Here is a 20514-nt window from a genome sequence, read left to right as displayed (position 1 = left end):
TCTTTTTTTTTAAAGATTTATTTGTAAGGTAGAGTTACAGAGTGGCAGAGAGAAAGAGAGAGAGGGAGGGAGGGAGGGAGGGAAAGAGGTCTTCCATCTGCTCTTTCACTCCCCAAATGACTGCAATGGCTGGAGTTAGGCTGATCAGAATGATGAGAAGCCAGGAGCCTGGAGCTTCCTCTGGGTTCCCCATGTGGATGCAGGGGCCCATACACTTGGGCTATCTTCTACTGCCTTTCAAGACCCTAACAAAGAGCTGGATGGAAAGTGGAGCCACCAAGTCTTGAACCAGGGACCATTTGGGATGCTGGCACTGCAGGTGGAAGCTTTACCTGCTATGCCACAGCTCCAGCTCCAGATCTCTGTTTCTTTGGGAGAGTATATATATCTATGTATCTGCTGACCAAATGGCTGAATTTTCTCTGGAAAATTTCTGATGAGAATAGCTGACATTCTGAATAGTATCTCAAGTGTGGAGTGGCAGGTAGGCTCAAATTTCTTCAAGTTTGTTCCTAGTTGTATAGCGCTCCTTCAGCACTGCCACATCCTTCATGGCCAAGTGCATCTCCTCTTCTGTATGTTCTTCAAGTGACGTACGGTAAATATTTCCGGATCATTGGACAATGCCCACAATTTACAAAGTTGCCTCAGGAAATTTGGATGTGGGATACTTTTTTAATTGCAGATAGATTAGTTGAATGTTCAATAGCTATTGAGGGTTGATAAACAAAGGCTGTGCCAGGCACAACCACACACATTATTTAATCTGTTTCTCTTGAAAAGTATATAACTTTGTGTTATTATGTCAGTGACTAAATTGGAGGTGGAGGGACCATGTGGTAAACTTAGGTCACAGAGACAGGAAGCACCATAGCTGGGATTTAAATAAAATCTGCCAAGGAATCCAATACTCTTGTCACTTCATAGACACATATCCAATAACCTTTAAAAATATGTATGCATTATTTAAACATCCTTTTGAATATCTTGTACACATACAAGATGTACTTTGAATTAAATTACTACATCAAGGCTCCATCTCCATAAATCTAAACAATTTTCAAAATCAGATTCCTGTTTCCCATCTTCCTCTTGAAGATAATATTGCAATATGGGCAAGTTTAGGATACTATAAGGATTTTGTTTGTGAATGATTTGAAAATCCAACAGACTGCTGTATGTACAAATCTATGCTGATGCATATTTGGCTTAAAACTGTAAGACTAAATTATCAAATCTTAAATATGATTATTGCTCTTTTGAGTGTTTGGTTGCCATCAGCATGTATTACTACTACTATTGTGCTATTGTTTCATTGGACAAAGAATGTACTAATTACATGATTCCAAAAATCTTCTAATGTCAAGTTTAAGAATAGGTGCTCTAATATAAATTTAATGTATTAGTGACAATGAATATTACTAAATTTTCACTTTAAATTTATACAATTTGGGGTCCACATTTTGTCTCTGCCTGCCTCAGAACTGCCTTTAAAAATGTTCATTTATTTAATTGAAAGGTAGAGCAACAGAGAGACAGGAAGAGAGGGAGAAGAAGAGGAGAGGGAGAGAGAGAACCTTCCATTCACTGGTTCTCTCCCCAAATGCCTGCAACAACCAGGGCTGGGCCAGATTGCACCTGGATCTCCATCTGAATCTGTCATGCAGGTGGCAAGGGCCCAATCGCGTGAGTCTCCTAGGATATGTTAGCGGGATGCTGGGTCAGAAGCCGAGGTCCTGACTCAAACTAGTACTCCAATATGGGAAGCAGGCATCCCACGCAGTGGCTTAATGACTGTACCACAATGCCTGCCCCAGTTTTGAGCTCATTGATGGCAAAAGCAGGATCAGGAGGGTGTTGCCCTTCTAATGGCAATGCAGGTTGCTGCGGAGCAGTAGGAAGTTGAGTTTCTAGACCACACTCAGACATGACCCATGGTCCCTTCATGTTCTTGTCAGGCTTCTGGGCCACTACAGTCAAGCAAGGAGAAGGCAAATTGGGATTGCTACAGATGTGCATGGATTGAAGTGTGGGTGAACCCTAGGCTGTTTGCAAAAATAACTGTTTCTTTATCTCCCAAACCAGCTTCTGCTGGGATCTCAGACAAGGCAATTTTCTACTAGCATTGTTGTTCAAAAGACAAATATGCTAATTAGATTTTTAAGCTGGTGTTACCTGAGGAGGATTAAGTGCTTTTGATGTTATTTTTAAACAGACCTTTGCCCCTATTATTATTTGGGAACTAAATCCAGACCTTCAACCAAAGGCTACTGGATACAGAAAAGCTGTGTGTAACTAATTTCACTGAGGCAGACCTTCTGCATTAGAATCAGAGTATGTTTAACCACAAAGGGACATCATTTTGTTGATTATGGGGGTTCCCAGCAAAATAATCAATACTTTTATAAGCTTAATAAAAGTTGCTTCAAAGTCCATTTTCTGCCATTGAATTCTAACAGGATTGTCCTTTCCACTAGGAAAAACTTTCAGGGAAACCAATTTTATCTATTTTCTTTTGATGTCAATGTAATTGTTTTTTGAATGTAAAATTGACCCACAAGCAAGAATAAAATTAAAAATGACTGCAATATGACATTATACATTTTTCAAAACCCATAGAACTGTATAAAGCAAAGAGTGAACTGTAATGTAACCTTTATTTAATAATAATGTATTAATATTGGTTCACCAATTGTTACAAATATAATGCTGTAATGCAAGATGTTAATAACACAGGAAATTGTGGGGAGCAGGGCAGAGTAAATTGGAATTCTCTTTACCTTTCTGCTGAGTTTTTCTGCTGGAAGTGCTCCAGAAAATAATGTCTACTGGTTTAAAAGAGAAGTAAGTGCAGAGGCAGATCCCTTCTCTTGCATGATGTTTAAAAATCACAGTGTTGACTCTTATTAGGAAATGTTCATTTAAAAAATTCATTCCTTGCGCGCCGGCACACCGGGTTCTAGTCCCGGTCGGGGCACCGATCCTGTCCCGGTTGCCCCTCTTCCAGGCCAGCTCTCTGCTGTGGCCCAGGAGTACAGTGGAGGATGGCCCAAGTGCTTGGGCCCTGCACCCCATGGGAGACCAGGAGAAGCACCTGGCTCCTGCCATCGGAACAGCGCGGTGCGCCGGCCGCAGCGCGCTACCGCGGCAGCCATTGGAGGGTGAACCAACGGCAAAGGAAGACCTTTCTCTCTGTCTCTCTCTCTCACTGTCCACTCTGCCTGTCCAAAAAAAAAAAAAAAAATTCATTCCAGTGAAGATATAATAAGCTAGTTCTCATTCCAATAGAAAGAGAAAAGGTAGTAAAAAAAAAACTAGATTTGACAAATAATTTTGGGAGATTTAAATAGCATTCTTTACCATAGGGTCTGTTAGCCATTTAGTTTACTAAATGCAATATGGCTTTCCAGAAGGGAGATATTTCTGAAATATTTATTTATTTATTTTATTATTTGCTGGAGAGAGAGTGAGAGACACAGAGAGACAAAGAAATGGAGCCCCCCTTCTTCTGGCCTGCTCCTGAAAAGCCTGCAGTGCCCAGTTCTGGGCCAGGCAGAAGCTAGGAGCTGGGAGCTCAGCCCATGTCTCCCATGGGAGTGGCAGAGACCCATGCCCTTGAGCCATCACTGCTGCTTCCCAGGGCCGGCATTAGCAGGAAGTTGGAATCAGGAGTAGAGCTGGATAATGAACCTAGGCACTCTAACATGCAGGTATGTGGATGTTTTAACCAAAATCTCACCCACTAGGCCAAACACCTGCCTTTTCTGAAATGTTATGGAATAGTTTTAGAAAGGATAAGTGTTTCCCAAGTAGAACACATTTAGGGAAATGTTATGTTCTTTTAGCATCATGAAAGATACATGCCTGATTTTCTGAGAGAAGGCATTCTTATTTATCTGTGAAATGATAGTAAACAAAATACTCAACAAGTTGACATTGATGCTGTACAGTCTCTCACATTCACCCACCAAGTTCTGTTGTGTTAGATTTCATGATCTGGCTTGAGTTTGTCAAACCTTTAACTCCTCTTCCCACCATCCTAATTCATGTGTAATGATCTACCAGGGGTGGGGAACATCTAGGCCATGGGCAGTAGAAAGCCTGCAAAATCATTTAGTCTGGTTCTGCCCAGGCAACTGCAGGCAGGACTTGAAATTCAATAAATCAATAGCAGGCTAATTTTTAAAAAAGATTTATTTGTTGATTTGAAAGTCAAGAGCTACAGAGACAGAAATGGAGAGACAAAATTCACTCCCTAGTTGGCCACAACAGCCAAGGCTGAGCCAGGCTGAAGCCAGGAACTTCATCTGGATCTACCACGTGGGTGGAGGGGCTCAAACACTTGTACCATCTTCTGTTTTTCCAGGTGTATTAGCAGGGAACTGGAATGGAAGGGGAGCAGCTGGGACTCAAACCAGTGTCCAAAGGGATGCTGACAGTGCAGGTGGTGGCTTTCCTTGCTATGCCACAACTGCAGCCACATAACAGGCTAAATTTTCAGTTGGTAATTTTGTATGGTGCATTAATGTTGTTATAAATATCCAAATAGCTCTTGGCAGTGAAAATGTTCTCTACTCCACAACTCCTCTTTAGTGAAGTCACTATAAAGAAATCATGATCTTTTTTTCTTTTGCAAACCTCTTTTGTTGACAGCTAGGGCCTTTTAACTCTGAGGGTCCAAATCTATTCTAGACCATGGCCAAGGGCAACAAACTTTCCCAGGATTTTGCCTTGGATTTAGAGGTTTCTTGGGATGCAAGAATTTCAGTGCTAAAGCCTGGGAAGTGTTTGGCAAATCAAGCTCCCTATCTTGGAGCTCATTTTGGTAAAAGCCCTTAGGATCTTAGTTGATTTATTACTAGCTCCATAAATGCACTGGAGACTTGGGGTCAGATATTGGACTCTTACTTGGCCCTCCAATATCGCTGACTTCATTCCTGTATGTTGCTCTATTCCCAAGTCCTTTGCCATTTACTGTGTGGAAAGCCAGTTTTTCAGCACCTTTATTTTCTCCAGAGTCTGAATCCTGACCCTATGATGAGAGTTCCCACAGCAGAACCTAGGAATCTACTTGTTCTTGTTTATGTGACTCTCCTTTCTTCAGCAGTTTGCCTCATCTCTGAGGGTTTGCTGCGTCTCTTAAGGTCTTGGTGACTGTAAATCTTTTTTTTTTATTGCTGGATCTGTTTAGGCCTGAAAAATTAATATTCAGGTCCTCGGACCAGATTTGTGGGTTTAAGAACTTTAACTCATTGGCTCACTCAACAGTTTTCCAATTTTTTTAAAAAACAATTATTAGCAAGGACATGGAGAAATTGGAACTTTATTTTCATTTTGCTTTAAAGGCAGAGAGAGAAAGAGAGAGAGAGAGAGAGAGAGAGAGAGAGAGAGAACAGGAGCTAGGGAGCAAGCTTGCATCCTTTGTCTCATTCCCTAAAAGCCCACTACAGCTAGGACTGGGCCAGGATGAAACCAGAAGCTTGGAACTCCATCTGGATCTCCCATCTGGATGTCAGGGATTCCAGTATTTGAACTATCACGGCTGTCTTCCTGAGTGCACATTAGTGGGAAGGCAGAATCAGAAGAGGAACTGGGATTTGAACAAGGGCACCCATATAGGATGTGGGCATCTTAACTTCTTTGCCAAATGCTCACCATAGCAAGTTTTCCTTTTGAGAATGGATTTTAAAAATGTCTTGCCTGCAATTTGATTCAGACAGAGTGAAATGCACATATCTAAAGAGTTATACAACTCCCAGCACATGTGATAACTCCTTGCTCTATGAAGAGCAGAACATTTCCATCACTATAGACATTTCCCCCTACTCTCAATACAGTCCTCAAATGCATGCCTCCATCAGGCAATCAGAGTACTAATTCCTGTCACCACAGAAGAGTGTTTTCTGTTCTAGAACTTCATATAAGTGAATATATTAGTGTATACTCATATTTTTCACTCAAAATACTGTTTTGCAGATTTGTCTATTATTGCTGCATGTTTTAGTGGTTTGGACTGAATATGTAACATCCCAAAGTTTGTATTAATAAGAACAGGGAGATGTCTTTACTTGGAGAACAAAAGAGATTCCTGAACATCTGTCATTCTATCACAGACAACACACATGCCATCAACTTAAGAGACTTATAGAGAGGGATACTAAATATAACTCTGTTTTTGAAAATGGGAACTTAAGTTCACCAAATAATTTAAAAATCTTTCAGAAACTTAAAAAAAAGATTTATTTAATTTATTTGAAATTCAGAGTTACAGAGAGAGAGAGAGAGAGAGAGAGAGAGAGAGGTCTTCCATGTGCTGCTTCACACCCCAAATGGCTGCAACTGCCAGGCCAAAGCCGGGAGCTAGGAGCTTCGTCTGGGTCTCCCACGTGGGTGCTGGGGTCCAAGGACTTGGGCCATCTTCTGCTACTTTCCCAGGCATATTAACAGGGAGCTGGATTGGAAGTAGAGCAGCCGGGACTTGAACCGGCACCCATAAGAAATGTGGATGTTGTAGGTGGCTGCCTAACTCAATAGGTCACAGTGTTGGCCCCTCCAGAAACTCTTATTGATAGTACTGACAGAAATCAAGTCATCTTTCTAGGTTAAATACTCGTACATTTTCACTTGAAAGCACATTAAACAGTTTGAAACAGTGAAGGTGTTTTTATACCTCAACACAAAGTTCAGATATGCAATATTGTAATAGAAATTATCTGTTTTAACATGGGTATTGCTAAACTTAATACTTTATAATATTTTATATAAAAAGTTTATTAGCTGGAAAAAGAATGATAAATCATATCTAATTATAATCAGTCACAAATATTTATTTCATCTTGTGTAAGATGAAATGCTCAGCTCCTGGTAATAGAACTTCCAGGGAAGACAGTAAGAAATAAAGATGAATAGAGTGAGATATACAGAAAGTTAGAGCAATGCAAAACACAGTAGAGTAAATGCCAAATGAAAGGAAGGGGATATTTTTGTTAAGAGTTTATATGGTGTGTGTAATTACATACATGCACATTACATGGCAAACACAGTAATCACCATAGGTATCTTTTCTCTCTTTTCATTAATAAAAATTTCTTTGAGGTTGTGTTGGATTAACAGTGGCAATAGAGAAATGCATTAGGAATGTTTTGTTTTGTCCAGTAATGAATAGGAACTCATTTACATGTTGATTTTTAAAACTAAACTGTAATGGGGCTGGCATCGTGGCACAGAAGGTATGCAACACTGGAGTCCCATGGTGGAGTGCTGTTTGAGTCCTGGCTGCTCTACTTCCAATCTAGCTTCCTGCTGATGTTCCTGAGAAAGCAGTAGAAGATGGCCCTAGTACTTAGGCCCCCTGCTACTCATGTGGGAGACCAGGATGGAGTGTCTGACTCCTGGATTTGGCCTTGCCCAGACCTAAATGACAATTTTAATAATGTAGCTATTACTGAAATGAGTAGTTTGAGAATGATAAAATCTACCTCCAAATCTACCAACAAGGTTGCTGTGTATCTCTGTGTAATTAATGTTATCGAGAATCAATGCCTACTGGATGGAAAGGGTTGATTTTAACCTGTTCCTAGCCTCCCTTCTTGTTCTTTTGCTGAGTAGTAGTCTATCGTGTGAACAGACCATAATTTGTTTCTCTATTTTTTTTTTATATACTCGGGGTTGTTTTCAGTTTTTGCCTATTACAAATAAAGCTGACAGAAACATTTGTGTACAACTTTTTTTTTGGTGCATTTATATTTCTCTTCTCTTAGGTAAAATTTATGAATAGAATTGTTGAGTCATACTGGAGGTATATGTTTATCATTATAAAAACTGACAAGCCATTTCCCAAAGTAATGGATGAGAGTTCTGATTTTTCCTTATCCCTGCCAATATTTGGTGGTGTTAGTTTTTTAATTTGAGCCATTTGTGTGTGTGTGTATGAAATGACATTTCATTGTGGTTTTTATTTGCATTTGTTTCTTGAATAATGCTATTGAATACTTCTTCATGTGCTTATTGGTCACTTATAAATCTTCCTTTGTCAAATGCCTGTTCAAATCTTTTTTTCCATTAAGCAAAATTGCTTTTTATTGAATTGAGATTTTTTAAATCATCTAAATCTGTGAGTCTCAATAATATTTTCAGATGTATATAAAGAATATTTCCTTCTAGTCTGTGGCTTATCTGTTTTCTTAATGATGATTTTGGATAAGGGAAGTTTTTAATTTTGGTGAAATCTATTTGTATTTTCTATTATGGTGAGTACTTTCTGTGTCTTCAGAAATTTTTGCTTACTTCAAGATATGAAAGCTATCCTTTCTTCCAAATGATATTTTTATTAGCTTTATAGATTTTAGCTTTTATATTAGGTGTACAATTAATCTTGAATTAATATTTATGTTTACAATGAGAGATAAGAGCTAGTTTATTTTCTACATTAATATTAAATTATTGGAAATTGACTTTTTATATCTAAACTTAGACTATAATAATTTAAAAACTAGAATGCCAAATGCCAGTTACTTTGGATAATGAAATTGGCCATCAATCCATGTTTTTTTTTTTTTTCTTCTAGAAACATTTTATTTAAGATATACAAACTTCATGGATTTCATAAATACAAGGTTAGGGACATAGAGATTCTTCCCACCCTACCCACCCTCCCACCTGCACTCCCACCCTATTCCTCCTCCTGCTCCTATTCTGATTCTTATTTGTTCATCAATCCATGTTTTTGCCAAAAGCAGTCTTCTTGTAGAGGTAGGCTAATTGTGAAGACTAAAAGTAATCAACTTTTTTGAATTTGAAATTAGAGCAAAGGGACATCAAAAAACTTGTCCAATGGACTAAAATGATAGAAAGCTCACCATATATATATATATATATATATATATATACATATATAGTTTTTTTTTTTTTTGTAATTTTCTTCCTGAAGAAAACAGCAGTAACAATAACAAAAACACCAAAAACTTTTGTGGTCCCATGCAGTTTATGATGTACTTCACTGTCCACAATTACTACCAAGTTTATGTGTTGACTGTTATGATTTTTCCATTAACATATGGAGAAAGCCCCTGATTCATATAAGTAGGATAGCTCTAAAACCATTTGGATTTGTGTAAACCCAGCACTAGGACTGGATTGCAATAGATAGGTTTCAGCAAATTACATATTGAAAATTTTCCTTATGTATAACAAGATTTTAAAAAACTTGATGAACTTAATATATATATATATATATATTTTTTTTTTAGTAAAACTGGTGGACTGCTCTTGTTGCAAGAAACTATTTATAGATATAAAATTCTCTGGAGACTTAAAATACCCTTGTAATATTCAATAACAAAGCAAATTACTTAAATAAAATTTGAGATATTTGCTGCAAATAGTAGTAATATTATTTGTACCAGTTTTCCAGGGAATTATCTGCAATTAAAAAAAAATCTTGATTTGTTAAATAATCAGTATTTTCTTTCTACACTCAAATTGCAAGCTCAGCATTAGTCTGTTGAGTTTGGTTTAGTGGTTGTTTATCAGGATTTTTAGGAAAACAAGCAAACAGGGAAGGGGAAGAGTGCGGTGCAAAGGACCTCTGGGGTCCAGGCAAGACTAGTGCTCCTTCTCCCCCGAGCTGATTGTGCGTCCAGCTTGTTTTGATATTTGGAGGTGGGTCTCTCTTCCTGCTGTTTACAAAAAGCTCCAGAGAGGTGAAAAGCAGAGGTTGCCTGCATTTGAATATTTTTTTTCCGTCTGCGAATTTGCGAATTTGTTCCTCAGTCAGGGCTGCAGTGCAAAGGGGCAGAGCTGCGCCGAGGAAATTGTTTTTCTGTGTTGTGCAGAAGGCTCCCGGATGGAGTTGCAGATTCCGGCTTCCAACGCACCCCGTTCCTTTACATTTTGCCCGGACCTCATTTCAGCAGAAAACGCTGGAGCTTGTAGCCGCACATAGACTTTTTCCTCTCTCTCTTCCCCCCTTGTACCCCTCCCTAGACCTCTCTGGGCTTTGACGTCACGTGTGCTCCTTTCGGTTGCCATAGAAACCCCATTCCCCAAGCCCTCTGTCCGTCTCCTCTGGTAGGTTCCACAATGGTACCGGCAGCATCACGCTGCACAATGGTTTCCAGGCAGTGAAAGAGGGTGATTCAGCAAGCCACTCGTCCTCGTCGTCATCTTTTTTTTTTTCTTTTCTTTTCTAAACCTCCCCTTCTCTTTTTATTTTTATGGGGGTGGGTGGTGCTTATTACATGCTTACCTTTTTCTTTTCTTTTTTCATTTTTACAAATTTCTTTTTTTCTCCTCACCCCTCAATTTCTAGGGGTGTGAGTGAGTTTAATATTGGGCTTTCTTGGAAATCACCTGCCCATCATTAATTTTAAACCATTTGCCCACCTCTAAGGAACCTCCTCCTTGTCACAGTTCGCAATGTGGTTAATGAGAATCAAGTAGGGAGGATTTCTGGGGCACAGACTGCTGGATCAGGACCCTAGTTCTCAGGCACGGAATGGTAGGTGTCTATTTGCTCATTCTCTGCTCCGACCTGGGTTTGGAGGGTGGGGTGATTGCTCCTGGTGGGGTGGGAGGGGGAGTTGAAGCGGGGAGGTGGGCAGGGAGATGGGGTGGGAAGCAGGTGAATCAAGCGAACTCTCCGAGGCCAGAAACCACCAGCATTTTCCTCTGTGCTGCACATCTCTTCCTAGACTTGGGCGTGTTGAAACCTTGCTGTTTGGAGTGAGGGGTGACAGAAGGTGGGAGGGAGCATTCTTATTGTGACCAGGGGACTTTAGACCAATGCACAGCTATAGAAGGGAAGATCTTGAGGAGCAAATACGTTGGGGGGTGGAGGAGGAGGAGGAGGAGAAGAGAGAAAACAGCTGTGCTTGTCAGAAGTGCTGACCTCAGTACCATTTCTGAGAAATGCTATCTGTTCCATAAAACATTAAAAAAATCATGTCTTTTAGTATGCATTTATGTTTACTCCCTGAGAGGTATAACTTAAATAAATATTTGGAATTATGTTTAAGTAAGGGATGGTATTTATATGTATTTTAGGTGCAAAAGCAATGGCATTACTCTTGCAGAGCAACTCCAGGCTAAATCTGGGATGGGAAGAGGAGCACAGAACAGGGGTCAGGCTAGAGATAAGACGAATCGTTGACACTGCAGTCACATAGGTAAGGGGTCACTTTAAGAAAGTGATCTCCTAGTCACACCAGGCAGATTTCTTCTTCATTTTTTTTTTAATGGCAAGATTCCCATGTATTCTATGCTGGGATACTGTGTCCCCTAGAAATGTCAGAGCTATTTTGGAAAAAAAAATACAGGTGTATCATAGTCAATGAGCATGGCAATTTATCAGAATATTGGTATTTGTGCCTTCAGGAAAATAAATGTGATATATTGGAAAATCTTGAACTAAGTCAGGTTATATAGATAGTCCAAGAAAATTTTGTATATATATATATATATACACACACACACACACACATATATATATATATATATATATATATAATTTTACCTTTGAATCTAAAGACAGAGTCTCTGTTTTTACATCCTTAAACAAATAACTTCCTAAGGTACAGCAATTGTAGGCACAGGAAAAGAATGGCTTATCCCATGGCAGTAGGCTCTGGAGCAGTCACAGGGCTGTTTACATGGGCAGCCTTTGCTGCAGAGCCTGACAATGTCTATACAGCAGCCCTGTCTGCTTCTGGTGTGTTGATGATAACTTTCACGAGCTGATGGGAAAGAGGCAGGCTAAGTCATATGGGACAGGCCACCTCTGAGACACAAGGAAAATGGGTGCTGGTACACCAGGCATTGCCAGCCCAAGGTCCAGTTTCTCCCTGCCAGTTGCTGGACCATGGAATATCTCACAGAATGCTGATCAACGGCCTAGAATGGTTACAGTGGTGACCATTTCGCCCAGGGAGTCTTCTGTAAATTTTCTGCTCTAGGTAAGCATGTATGTTGTGAATATAGGTAGCAGGGCTCCTGAGTGAGCTCACAGGCTTCAGGCTCCTCTTCTGACCCCTGGGTCTTCGGGGCTGGACAGTTTGAATGGAGCGATTTTGCTGCCCCTGGTATGTACTCCCTTCTTTACCTTGATCTTATTCTCAGAATGGACAGAAAGTCTTGGGTTATCTTCTTTGATCACATGGCACAAACTGGATTTTTGCTCCCCCACAATGAAACTAGAAAATCAGATGACAAAGGTGGCATGACCTTAATTATTAAAGAGTCTTCCTGTTTCCTCATTTACATATCCTTCCCTCCTGCTGGTGCAAATTAAAGTACCTTTACTTTGAGGGGCTTCCTGTTCTTACAAAATCTTCACAGTTTCAGTACAAAGATTCTTGGTGATGAGGCGATAAGAAATGAGATGCAGAGTGGAGACATCAGCTGCCTCCAGCTTCCTGCCTGCTCCCCCCAAGAACAGCATCTGCTGCTGGGAGGAGTGTGTTTGCCTCGCTGGAAGGGGATGTTTATGAGCAGATCCCAGAGGGACTGAGTGTGGTTTTTGCTGTCATTGTCTGGTACGTCTGTAGCTATCAGTATTTAAAGGTTTCATAGTACGTGGTCCGTATTTTTCAAGGTTAGAGTGATTTGGGAGTTTGTGGGTACAATAACATAAGTATTTAAAATTTACAGGAAATTTCATAGGAATTCCCTTGTTAGTGAATCCTTTAGGAATATCATATGTAAAAGGAATTTCTTTAGATATTATGAAAGAGCTCCCCATGTTTAATGGCACACATATATTTTTAAAGTTTTATCGTGGTTTCATGTCAGTGAATGTATTTCTTAGGCTGTAAGCTTAGTTACAAAATCTTTTCATGTCAATGATGAGGAAGACCAACTGGGAGTTTTCTTGTCTGTTAATGTCCTCAGTCTTGTCTGTTAATGTCTTTTCTGCTAACCAATGGCCTCCCTTCTTGCTCTAGTTCTGGCCTCGGGTCACATTGGCAGCTAAAGGACTTTGCGTGGAATCGGTGGGTTAGAATTGAATGATTGCTTGGTTGCTTATCAGAATAATAAAAATCAAAGTGAAAGAGACTTCCTGCAATTAGAATAATAGGCAAATACATGGGTGATTTAAATCTTTTCTCCATTGACAGTTCAATTTCCTTTTGCAATCTCTTTTTGAGCTTTTGGTTAGGCACTGCAACAATCATGCAAAAAAGAGTCACAGAAGTGTCCAGTAACAAGAATGAGTACAAGGCTGTATTTGCTGCAGGATTGCTGAGTGCCTCCTTCCTACCACACACACATCTATTATGCATGCACCTTCTTATGAGGATCAAGGACTTGGGGAAAAACTTGGGCCTTAGACTGCTGGGGGAGATGCAGGCAAGGCAGAACAGATTCTTCTGTTTCTTTAGCACATTGGATATATTTGTTGCATTACATAAGTCTGAGATGAGACACTGTGCTACTGATTCAGATGAAAGATCATGCTGCAGTTTGATTGTTTGGAAGAGAAAATGTGATTTATGATTGGTACCCAGGTTTCAGAGATTTACCCATGTGTACATGTTTTCCTAGTGAAGTTGTAAAAATTTGACTCCAGACTTTCGGGTCTGAATCCATTTTATCCTTATGAGCAAATCAAGACAAAGAAGGGGAAAATGAAAATACCTTTATGTTTTGGGTACCATTTTTTTTTAAATTTTCCTCTGTATTTAATGGAGAGAATCTTCATTTCTCATTGTGAATCTTGTTAGAAATGCCAAGCAATGACATCAGGTAATAATGAAAATCCCTAAGTAGAGAGAAACATTATAGGTTTGAAAAGTAGACCTCAAACTCATGCCCATTTTTGGTAAAGGATTTTCTAGTTCAACAGATGTTGTGGATCCATAATATGCCACTATGGCCTCCTTCACTGTTATCTGTGACTCTGATACATGAAACTCACAGGCTTATAGAAATAGTACTTCTAGGAATGGAAATTCAAGTTTAGAGTAGAAGAAAAAAAACTTAAGTCTCCTTGGAAGCATTCCTAACCACAGCTACTCTGAAACCCTGCAGATTTAAGGCAATGCTCCCTTTCAGGACAATGAGGCATTTGCTGAATGATCTGTACAGTTACAAGTGACATTTCTCTATTTCTCTCTCTCTTTTTTTGTATAATATGAAGAATCAAAACCAAAGCAAAAACAGCATTAGCTTAATAGTACTAAGAATTCACCTTAGTGACTTGACTTCTTAGAAGCAAAGCTGACTCCTGGCTTGTGGATGTTAACCAGACTGCATGCTCTAGGTGCTTCCTGAAAATGAGTTTCGTAAAGCAAATTGGGAATAAGATTTGAAAACACTGATGGTGAATAGAGATCTTAGGCCTATTGATTTGGAAATGTGTTTCCAGTGTCTATAGAACAAGGCTTCATCTCAGCAGTTACCATGTGGTACAGTAATCACCTGTTCCCGTGTTACTTGTGTTCTCTACGAAATCACTGCCTTTGTCAGGGACTGATGTTGTCTGTTGGCACGTAGTAGGGACAAAATAAAGTCTCATCGAATGAGTGTCACCCATGTACAGAGTTCTCTGCTAAGTTCTTTGAGTAGAAGAGATTGAGAAGCTAGAACAAAGTTTCTGCCATTTGGAGCTTAAAGACATGCGGGGACTTGAGGTTACACAACAGTGAAGATGGCATATGGTCAAAGGCCCATATGAGTGAGTGATTTGACAATAGATGAAATTCAGAGGACAAATTTATCTCCTCTGAAATGGTGGCAAGTGGGAATGGAGGCCATTTTGGGGGTAGAGATTGGGGTTGGAGAGGGTGGTGGTGGGAGAGATATTCCAAAGGAGTGTTTGTGAACATCTAGCCAGGAAAGATATTCTTATTGAGAGCAGAGAGGAGGCTGATTTTGAGGATGGTGCCCATACTTTTCAAACTAGAAATCAAAACCTTACATTTTGACAATGGGTGGAACCTTGGAAACTGGTACAGTTATGGAAAATCTGGTCCACTCTAATATTGGGAAGTAAAGTGCCATAAGATTGAAAAAGTAGGTGTGTAACTATGTCATATTATGACAGAACATAACTACAGGTCTCGTTCTAACTTCAGATCAACTTCAGTTTATTTTATACATATCAGAGGTTTATAAATTTCTATCTTCCTTTTATTGCTAAAAATATAACCCATTGTTCCGTTGAAATCTTATATGAAAAGAGGATATACAGACAGCTATAATAGTGGAGCTGCCTCAGTTGAGGCTGCTAGTGAGGCTTATATTACAAAACCAAATCCATGTCTACCACAAAAACAAATATCCCTATCAATCCAAATAACAATTACTAATTAGGCATATGTACAGACTTTAAAGTGCCCACATAATCTGGTATTGATAGCACCAAAATATTTGTGCTTGTGGTAAATTCTGAACTGAGTTATCCACCCTGAGATGCTTAATTTCTTCTCTCTGCACCCTGCCACCTGGGAACCAATTGTCTTTGATGTCAGTCTTTTGTTTTTTCAAAGTGCAAGTGCAATTCTCATTTAAATCTTAAAATAAAACCCATCTGTGTTCTTGCTTTGATTTTAGGCTAGTGTGAGAAGCACCAACAGCAGGACCATCTCAGATTTTCATTATGGCAATGTATGCAAGAAGCTGTTGAATTAGACCCAGTTCCTATCGATGAGAAACCTTGCAAGCAGTGGTGAGTTACACATTTAAAAATGATCCTTAGCATGAAACCAGCGAGCTGCATAGCCAATCGAGATATTGCATATTTAACATTTGGATCCGAAAAGATACTGCTCCAAATAATGTCAACTAAAAAAGGGAAAATCAATGGGAAAGAATGTTTAATTGATGATGTGGTACTAATGATAACACCTATAGTAGTACAAGGTCTTGAGATGCACCGTGATATGGCCCCTGTGGATGCCAATATCAGTCTATGTAAGATAGCTGCAATTAATAATTTCATATGGCAGAGTAACAATGGGTACATTATTTTTAAGCATATTTTCCTATTTGCAGCATAATACTATTTTATTGATTAATCTTTTAACAGAAAATATGGTTCTGAGCTATATTATGATGATAAATTTCTTTCAGGAACACTTGCATACACACACACACGCATAACACATACACATACACATAACATTTAGGGCTTCAGAAGTAAAGGAAGAAAATCACATCATAGTTTCATAAAGCTAAGTTTGTGAGCATTTTGGCTTATAAATTCTTTTGTTCAATACAAAATATTAAAATCCAATTCAGTTGCTCTGTCTAGTTGATAAAACTTTTAGAACTTACTATTTTATATAAATAGGAGACCACACAGCTAAAATATCTTTTTAAATCAAATGCTTGATGCTTCTTAGTCACCAAAGTCAATAGTCAATAGACTCCAACAGCGATGAATGTGTTATAATCTGTCAAATAGCATTTTTGAGAAGTAGAGTATGATAATAGTGCTTGTAAGACTCCAAAAGAAGCTCTTTTGAGCTAGTGATCAGTGTCTACTGGCTTATGGAATTCTATAATAGGTAGGCTGCTCTGTGAGTTAATGCATGGCTTATAACTGCAAAGTCTGATGACATCCATTGTATGGTTTCACAACATGATTTTTTATAGTGGCTTGTGATTATATTGAGAAAGCTGATCTAATTGTCCTCACTGTACTGTGCTTAATCAACACTTATTCAATGAGTCTTGGTTACAAAGAAGGAATCATGTATAATTATCAATAATCAACCATTTTTGACCTAAAGTAAGGGTCATCTTACATGGGCTGGACCTAGTGACATAGAACACATTTATTGTGCTGTCCTCATCGTAAACTTGTATTCATTAAGTAAACATTTATTAAGAATCTGTGATGTAGATATCATGCTCAGTTTTGGGGATAGGCGAAAGACAGTTCTTGCTTTAAAGGAAATTTCAGTCTCATGAGTGTGAGATTTATAATAAAATGTGCTATTAGTGGGATAGGAATATTCTAAAGAATGTGGTACTTGAAGTTTACTGTCACAGAGGTAGATATAGGATGCCAAATGAAGTGCAGCACACAATCTAGTACAGATGTGAAGGGGATAAGTCAAGGAAGGCTTCTCAGAGGAAGTGCTTTTTTTTAAAAAAAAATTATTTGAGATAGGGACAAGAGGAAAGTGAACATCCATATTTGCTAAATATTTTGAGCTTCTTCTTTATTCAGGCATGTGTTAGTCATGTAAATTATTGTATAGTATTTTTTCTATGAATATACCAAAATGTGCTTAAATACTTTAACTATTGGTGAACATTTGGCTTGTTTCTATATTATTTACCTAGTATAAGTATATGCATAAAACATCAGTTTTATGCTTATATATATTATTGCTCCTAGACTCAATAACATATGTGCAAGAACTTCTCTAGGATATCAGGAAAGGAATTGCTAAGTTTCGGATATGCACACCTTTCATTTTATTAAGTAATTCCGAAGTCTTGTTCCCAGTTGATTGTATCATTTTGCACTCCCAGCAGCAGTATCTGAAAACTCTACATCCCCATTAGCACTTGATTTACAGGTTCTTAAATTTTGTTAATCAGGTGAATATATAATTGTACTTATAGAAGTATTAATTTGCATTTTGCTGATTACTAATGAAAAATGTTTTCTCATTTTTTCGGTTGGCCTTTTAATTTTCCTTTGTGGTAGTGAGAGATCTTTCATAATATAACTCTTGTACTCTGTCACTATCATTTATACCCTATCTTTTGTGAAGTACTGACTCAACTCTTTTTGAGATATATCTTTCAAAATATTAAGTAATCTGTGTGGAGGTCTTACCATGTGATAGGCACTATGCTAAACAATTTATAAACATTTAATCTTCATATAATTCCTATGGTTTACACATAAGGAAAATTAGAGAGGTTAAATAACTTACTGGCAGTCATACAGTTAAGAAATAGTCGACTTAGCATGCAAGCCTAGGTCTTTCTGACTCCAGAATTCTTCAATTTCTCAGAGAGTGTTTGGAAGAGGATTAGACTGAGCCAGAGAGAACACTGGAGGTGCTATTGCAGGGATACAGTTAAAAGGTAATAAGGACATAAATCAAAGAATTGCCAGTAGGAAATACATATCAAACAACTGAACTTGGTAATGAATGTGCTATGTGAGGAAGAGGGAGGATTTAATAAATCTCAAGTTTAATACCTGTTGGCTAGGTAGATTCGATGTTTTTCACACAATGTATATTTTATAGTTTGGGTGTTGTGTTAGATCCCAAAAATATACTTTATGATTCTATGATTTAATAGGAGATGAATTTACCTCATAGGTTCATAAATTTTAGGGTTTAAAGAGAACACAGTGCTTATTTAGGTCAATTCTTCACTTATTTTTTTAAGATGAGGATTCAGTTACTATAAGATGATAAATGGCTTTTTCAAGATCACATGCACTAAGTGTCAGGTTAAGAATAGACATCAGGCCTTCAAAAATACCAAGAAATAATGGCCTGATTTTCAAATTAATAAGTGAAAATACAGTCAACTTCTTTTATTTCCTCAACATTTGTCAAGTCAGTCCCCTTTGATCCTAATCTATTTTTACTATTTTTATTCTTGTCCATGATTTCTTTTTTTTTATATTTCTTTTTTATTTTTTTTTGACAGGCAGAGTGGACAGTGAGAGAGGCAGAGAGAAAGGTCTTCCTTTGTCGTTGGTTCACCCTCCAATGGCCTCCGCGGCCGGCTCACTGTGGCCAGCGCACCGCGCTGATCTGAAGCCAGGAGCCAGGTACTTATCCTGGTCTCCCATGGGGTGCAGGGCCCAAGCACTTGGGCCATCCTCCACTGCACTCCCTGGCCACAGCAGAGAGCTGGCCTGGAAGAGGGGCAACCGGGACAGAATCCGGTGCCCCAACCAGGACTAGAACCTGGTGTGCCAGCGCCGCAGGCAGAGGATTAGCCTATTGAGCCACGGCGCCAGCCCTGTCCATGATTTCTTAATCTATTTTTCTTCTTATCCACGGTTGTGCCAGTGAAGCCAGATTCTTTGTTTTGTAGTTGTTACCTGCTTGGAGGTTCTTTAAGGTTCTCTACCGTCTATCAGATAGTTTGTGTTCCACTTAAATTGTACCATACACTCCCATTTTAGATTCATGATGTGTTCAGTTACATGAGTATGCTAGCTTGCTTTAATTTCATCTCTCTCTCTCTCTCACACACACACACACACACACACACACTCAGGTGTTTCTTACCCCTGATTTACTTCATACTGTAGAATTCACCTGTATTCACCCTGTCCATCCATTACAGATGGTCCTTGACATATGATGTTCAACTTGGGCCTTTTTGACTTTACTATTGTAGAGTGCAAAGAGTGATACACTTCCAGTAGAGATCATACTTTGAATTTTGAGTTTTGATCTTTTTCTGGGCTGGCTGTATAGTGCAAAAATAGTCTTGTGATGTTAGCCAGAAGCGGGGAGCCACGGCTCCCAGTCAGCCACATGAGCCATTCAACACTTTATTATGAAGTAGGCTTTGTGTTAGGGGGTTTTCGCACAACTGGGGGCCAATGTAAATGTTCTGGCCATATTGAAGGTAGCCTAGACTAAGCTATGATGTTCTTCTGTATGTTAAGTGTATTAAGTGCATTTTCAAGTTGTGATGTTTTCTACTTAGAATGGGGTTTATCAGGATGTAATTCTGATAAATTGAGTAAGAGCTGCACTTAGTCTTTGCCATTCTTTAAGATCTTTCCCACTCTAAGATGGTCAAGCATGGGCATCTTCTGCAACTTGCTAGAAATTTCAAGTCCTGTGTTGACCTCACTAACTCAGAATGTACGTTTTAACAAGATTCTGCATAGATTTTCTGCCATTAAAATTTGAGAGGTAGTTCTTAGATTCACCTTGGATTTCATCAGATGTTATCTCCTCCTGTAAATCTCTGATCCCTCCCATTTGGCATTTCTTCTTAGTGCTGTCACAGGAAGCTTTGCCTATCTACCTCACTATGTTATTACAATGCTGCATCATCCATTATTTGTCTCTTTTTGCATCTATCTTGCTTCCCTAGCTTCACTAGTGAAAAACTTGAGACAGATTTATTTATCATTGAATTTTCTATACCTATCACAGTGCCTGATCATTGGAAGGCACTGCATAAATATTTGTTAAATGATTGATGAAAGAAAGAAGAATCAGAAGGAGATGGATACACAGAGAGATAGAAAACAGAGGCATAACAAATATTGACACAAGGAGAAAATAAAACATAGCTAGAGAAACTTCCACGGAAAATTTCTAGGCTACATAAAGTCACCAGAAAATTATATCTGTGGATACAATCTGGAAAGCAGCTGACAGAGAGTCTACAATCTTATTTAAATAGGTTGGGTGATAACCTATATTGTTTGTAAAATCTCACAGACAGAAAAAAATTACCTTAATTTCTCGTTTATCAGCATTGTTTTTGGTTGATGCATAAATTTTGTTTTACTTTCCTAATCAAAGTATCCTACTGTTCTTATTTGGAGATCATTTGGAATATTGT

General features: G+C 38.7%; 1 protein-coding gene across 1 annotated transcript in view; it reads left to right on the top strand.

The window, feature by feature from the left end:
• The window catches only part of MAPK10 (mitogen-activated protein kinase 10), a 456407-nt gene that overhangs the window by 122233 nt on the left and 313660 nt on the right, over positions 1–20514 (top strand). Inside the window, exon 3 of the mRNA XM_062199183.1 lies at positions 15550–15664. The gene's annotated coding sequence lies outside the window, so the exon portion shown is untranslated. The remainder of the gene's footprint in view (positions 1–15549; positions 15665–20514) is intronic.

The sequence above is a fragment of the Lepus europaeus genome, chromosome 8, assembly GCF_033115175.1.
Source record: "Lepus europaeus isolate LE1 chromosome 8, mLepTim1.pri, whole genome shotgun sequence".
NCBI lineage: Eukaryota > Metazoa > Chordata > Mammalia > Lagomorpha > Leporidae > Lepus > Lepus europaeus.
Note: the sequence above shows the minus strand (reverse complement) of the source record. Positions and strands in the feature narration are given on the sequence as shown.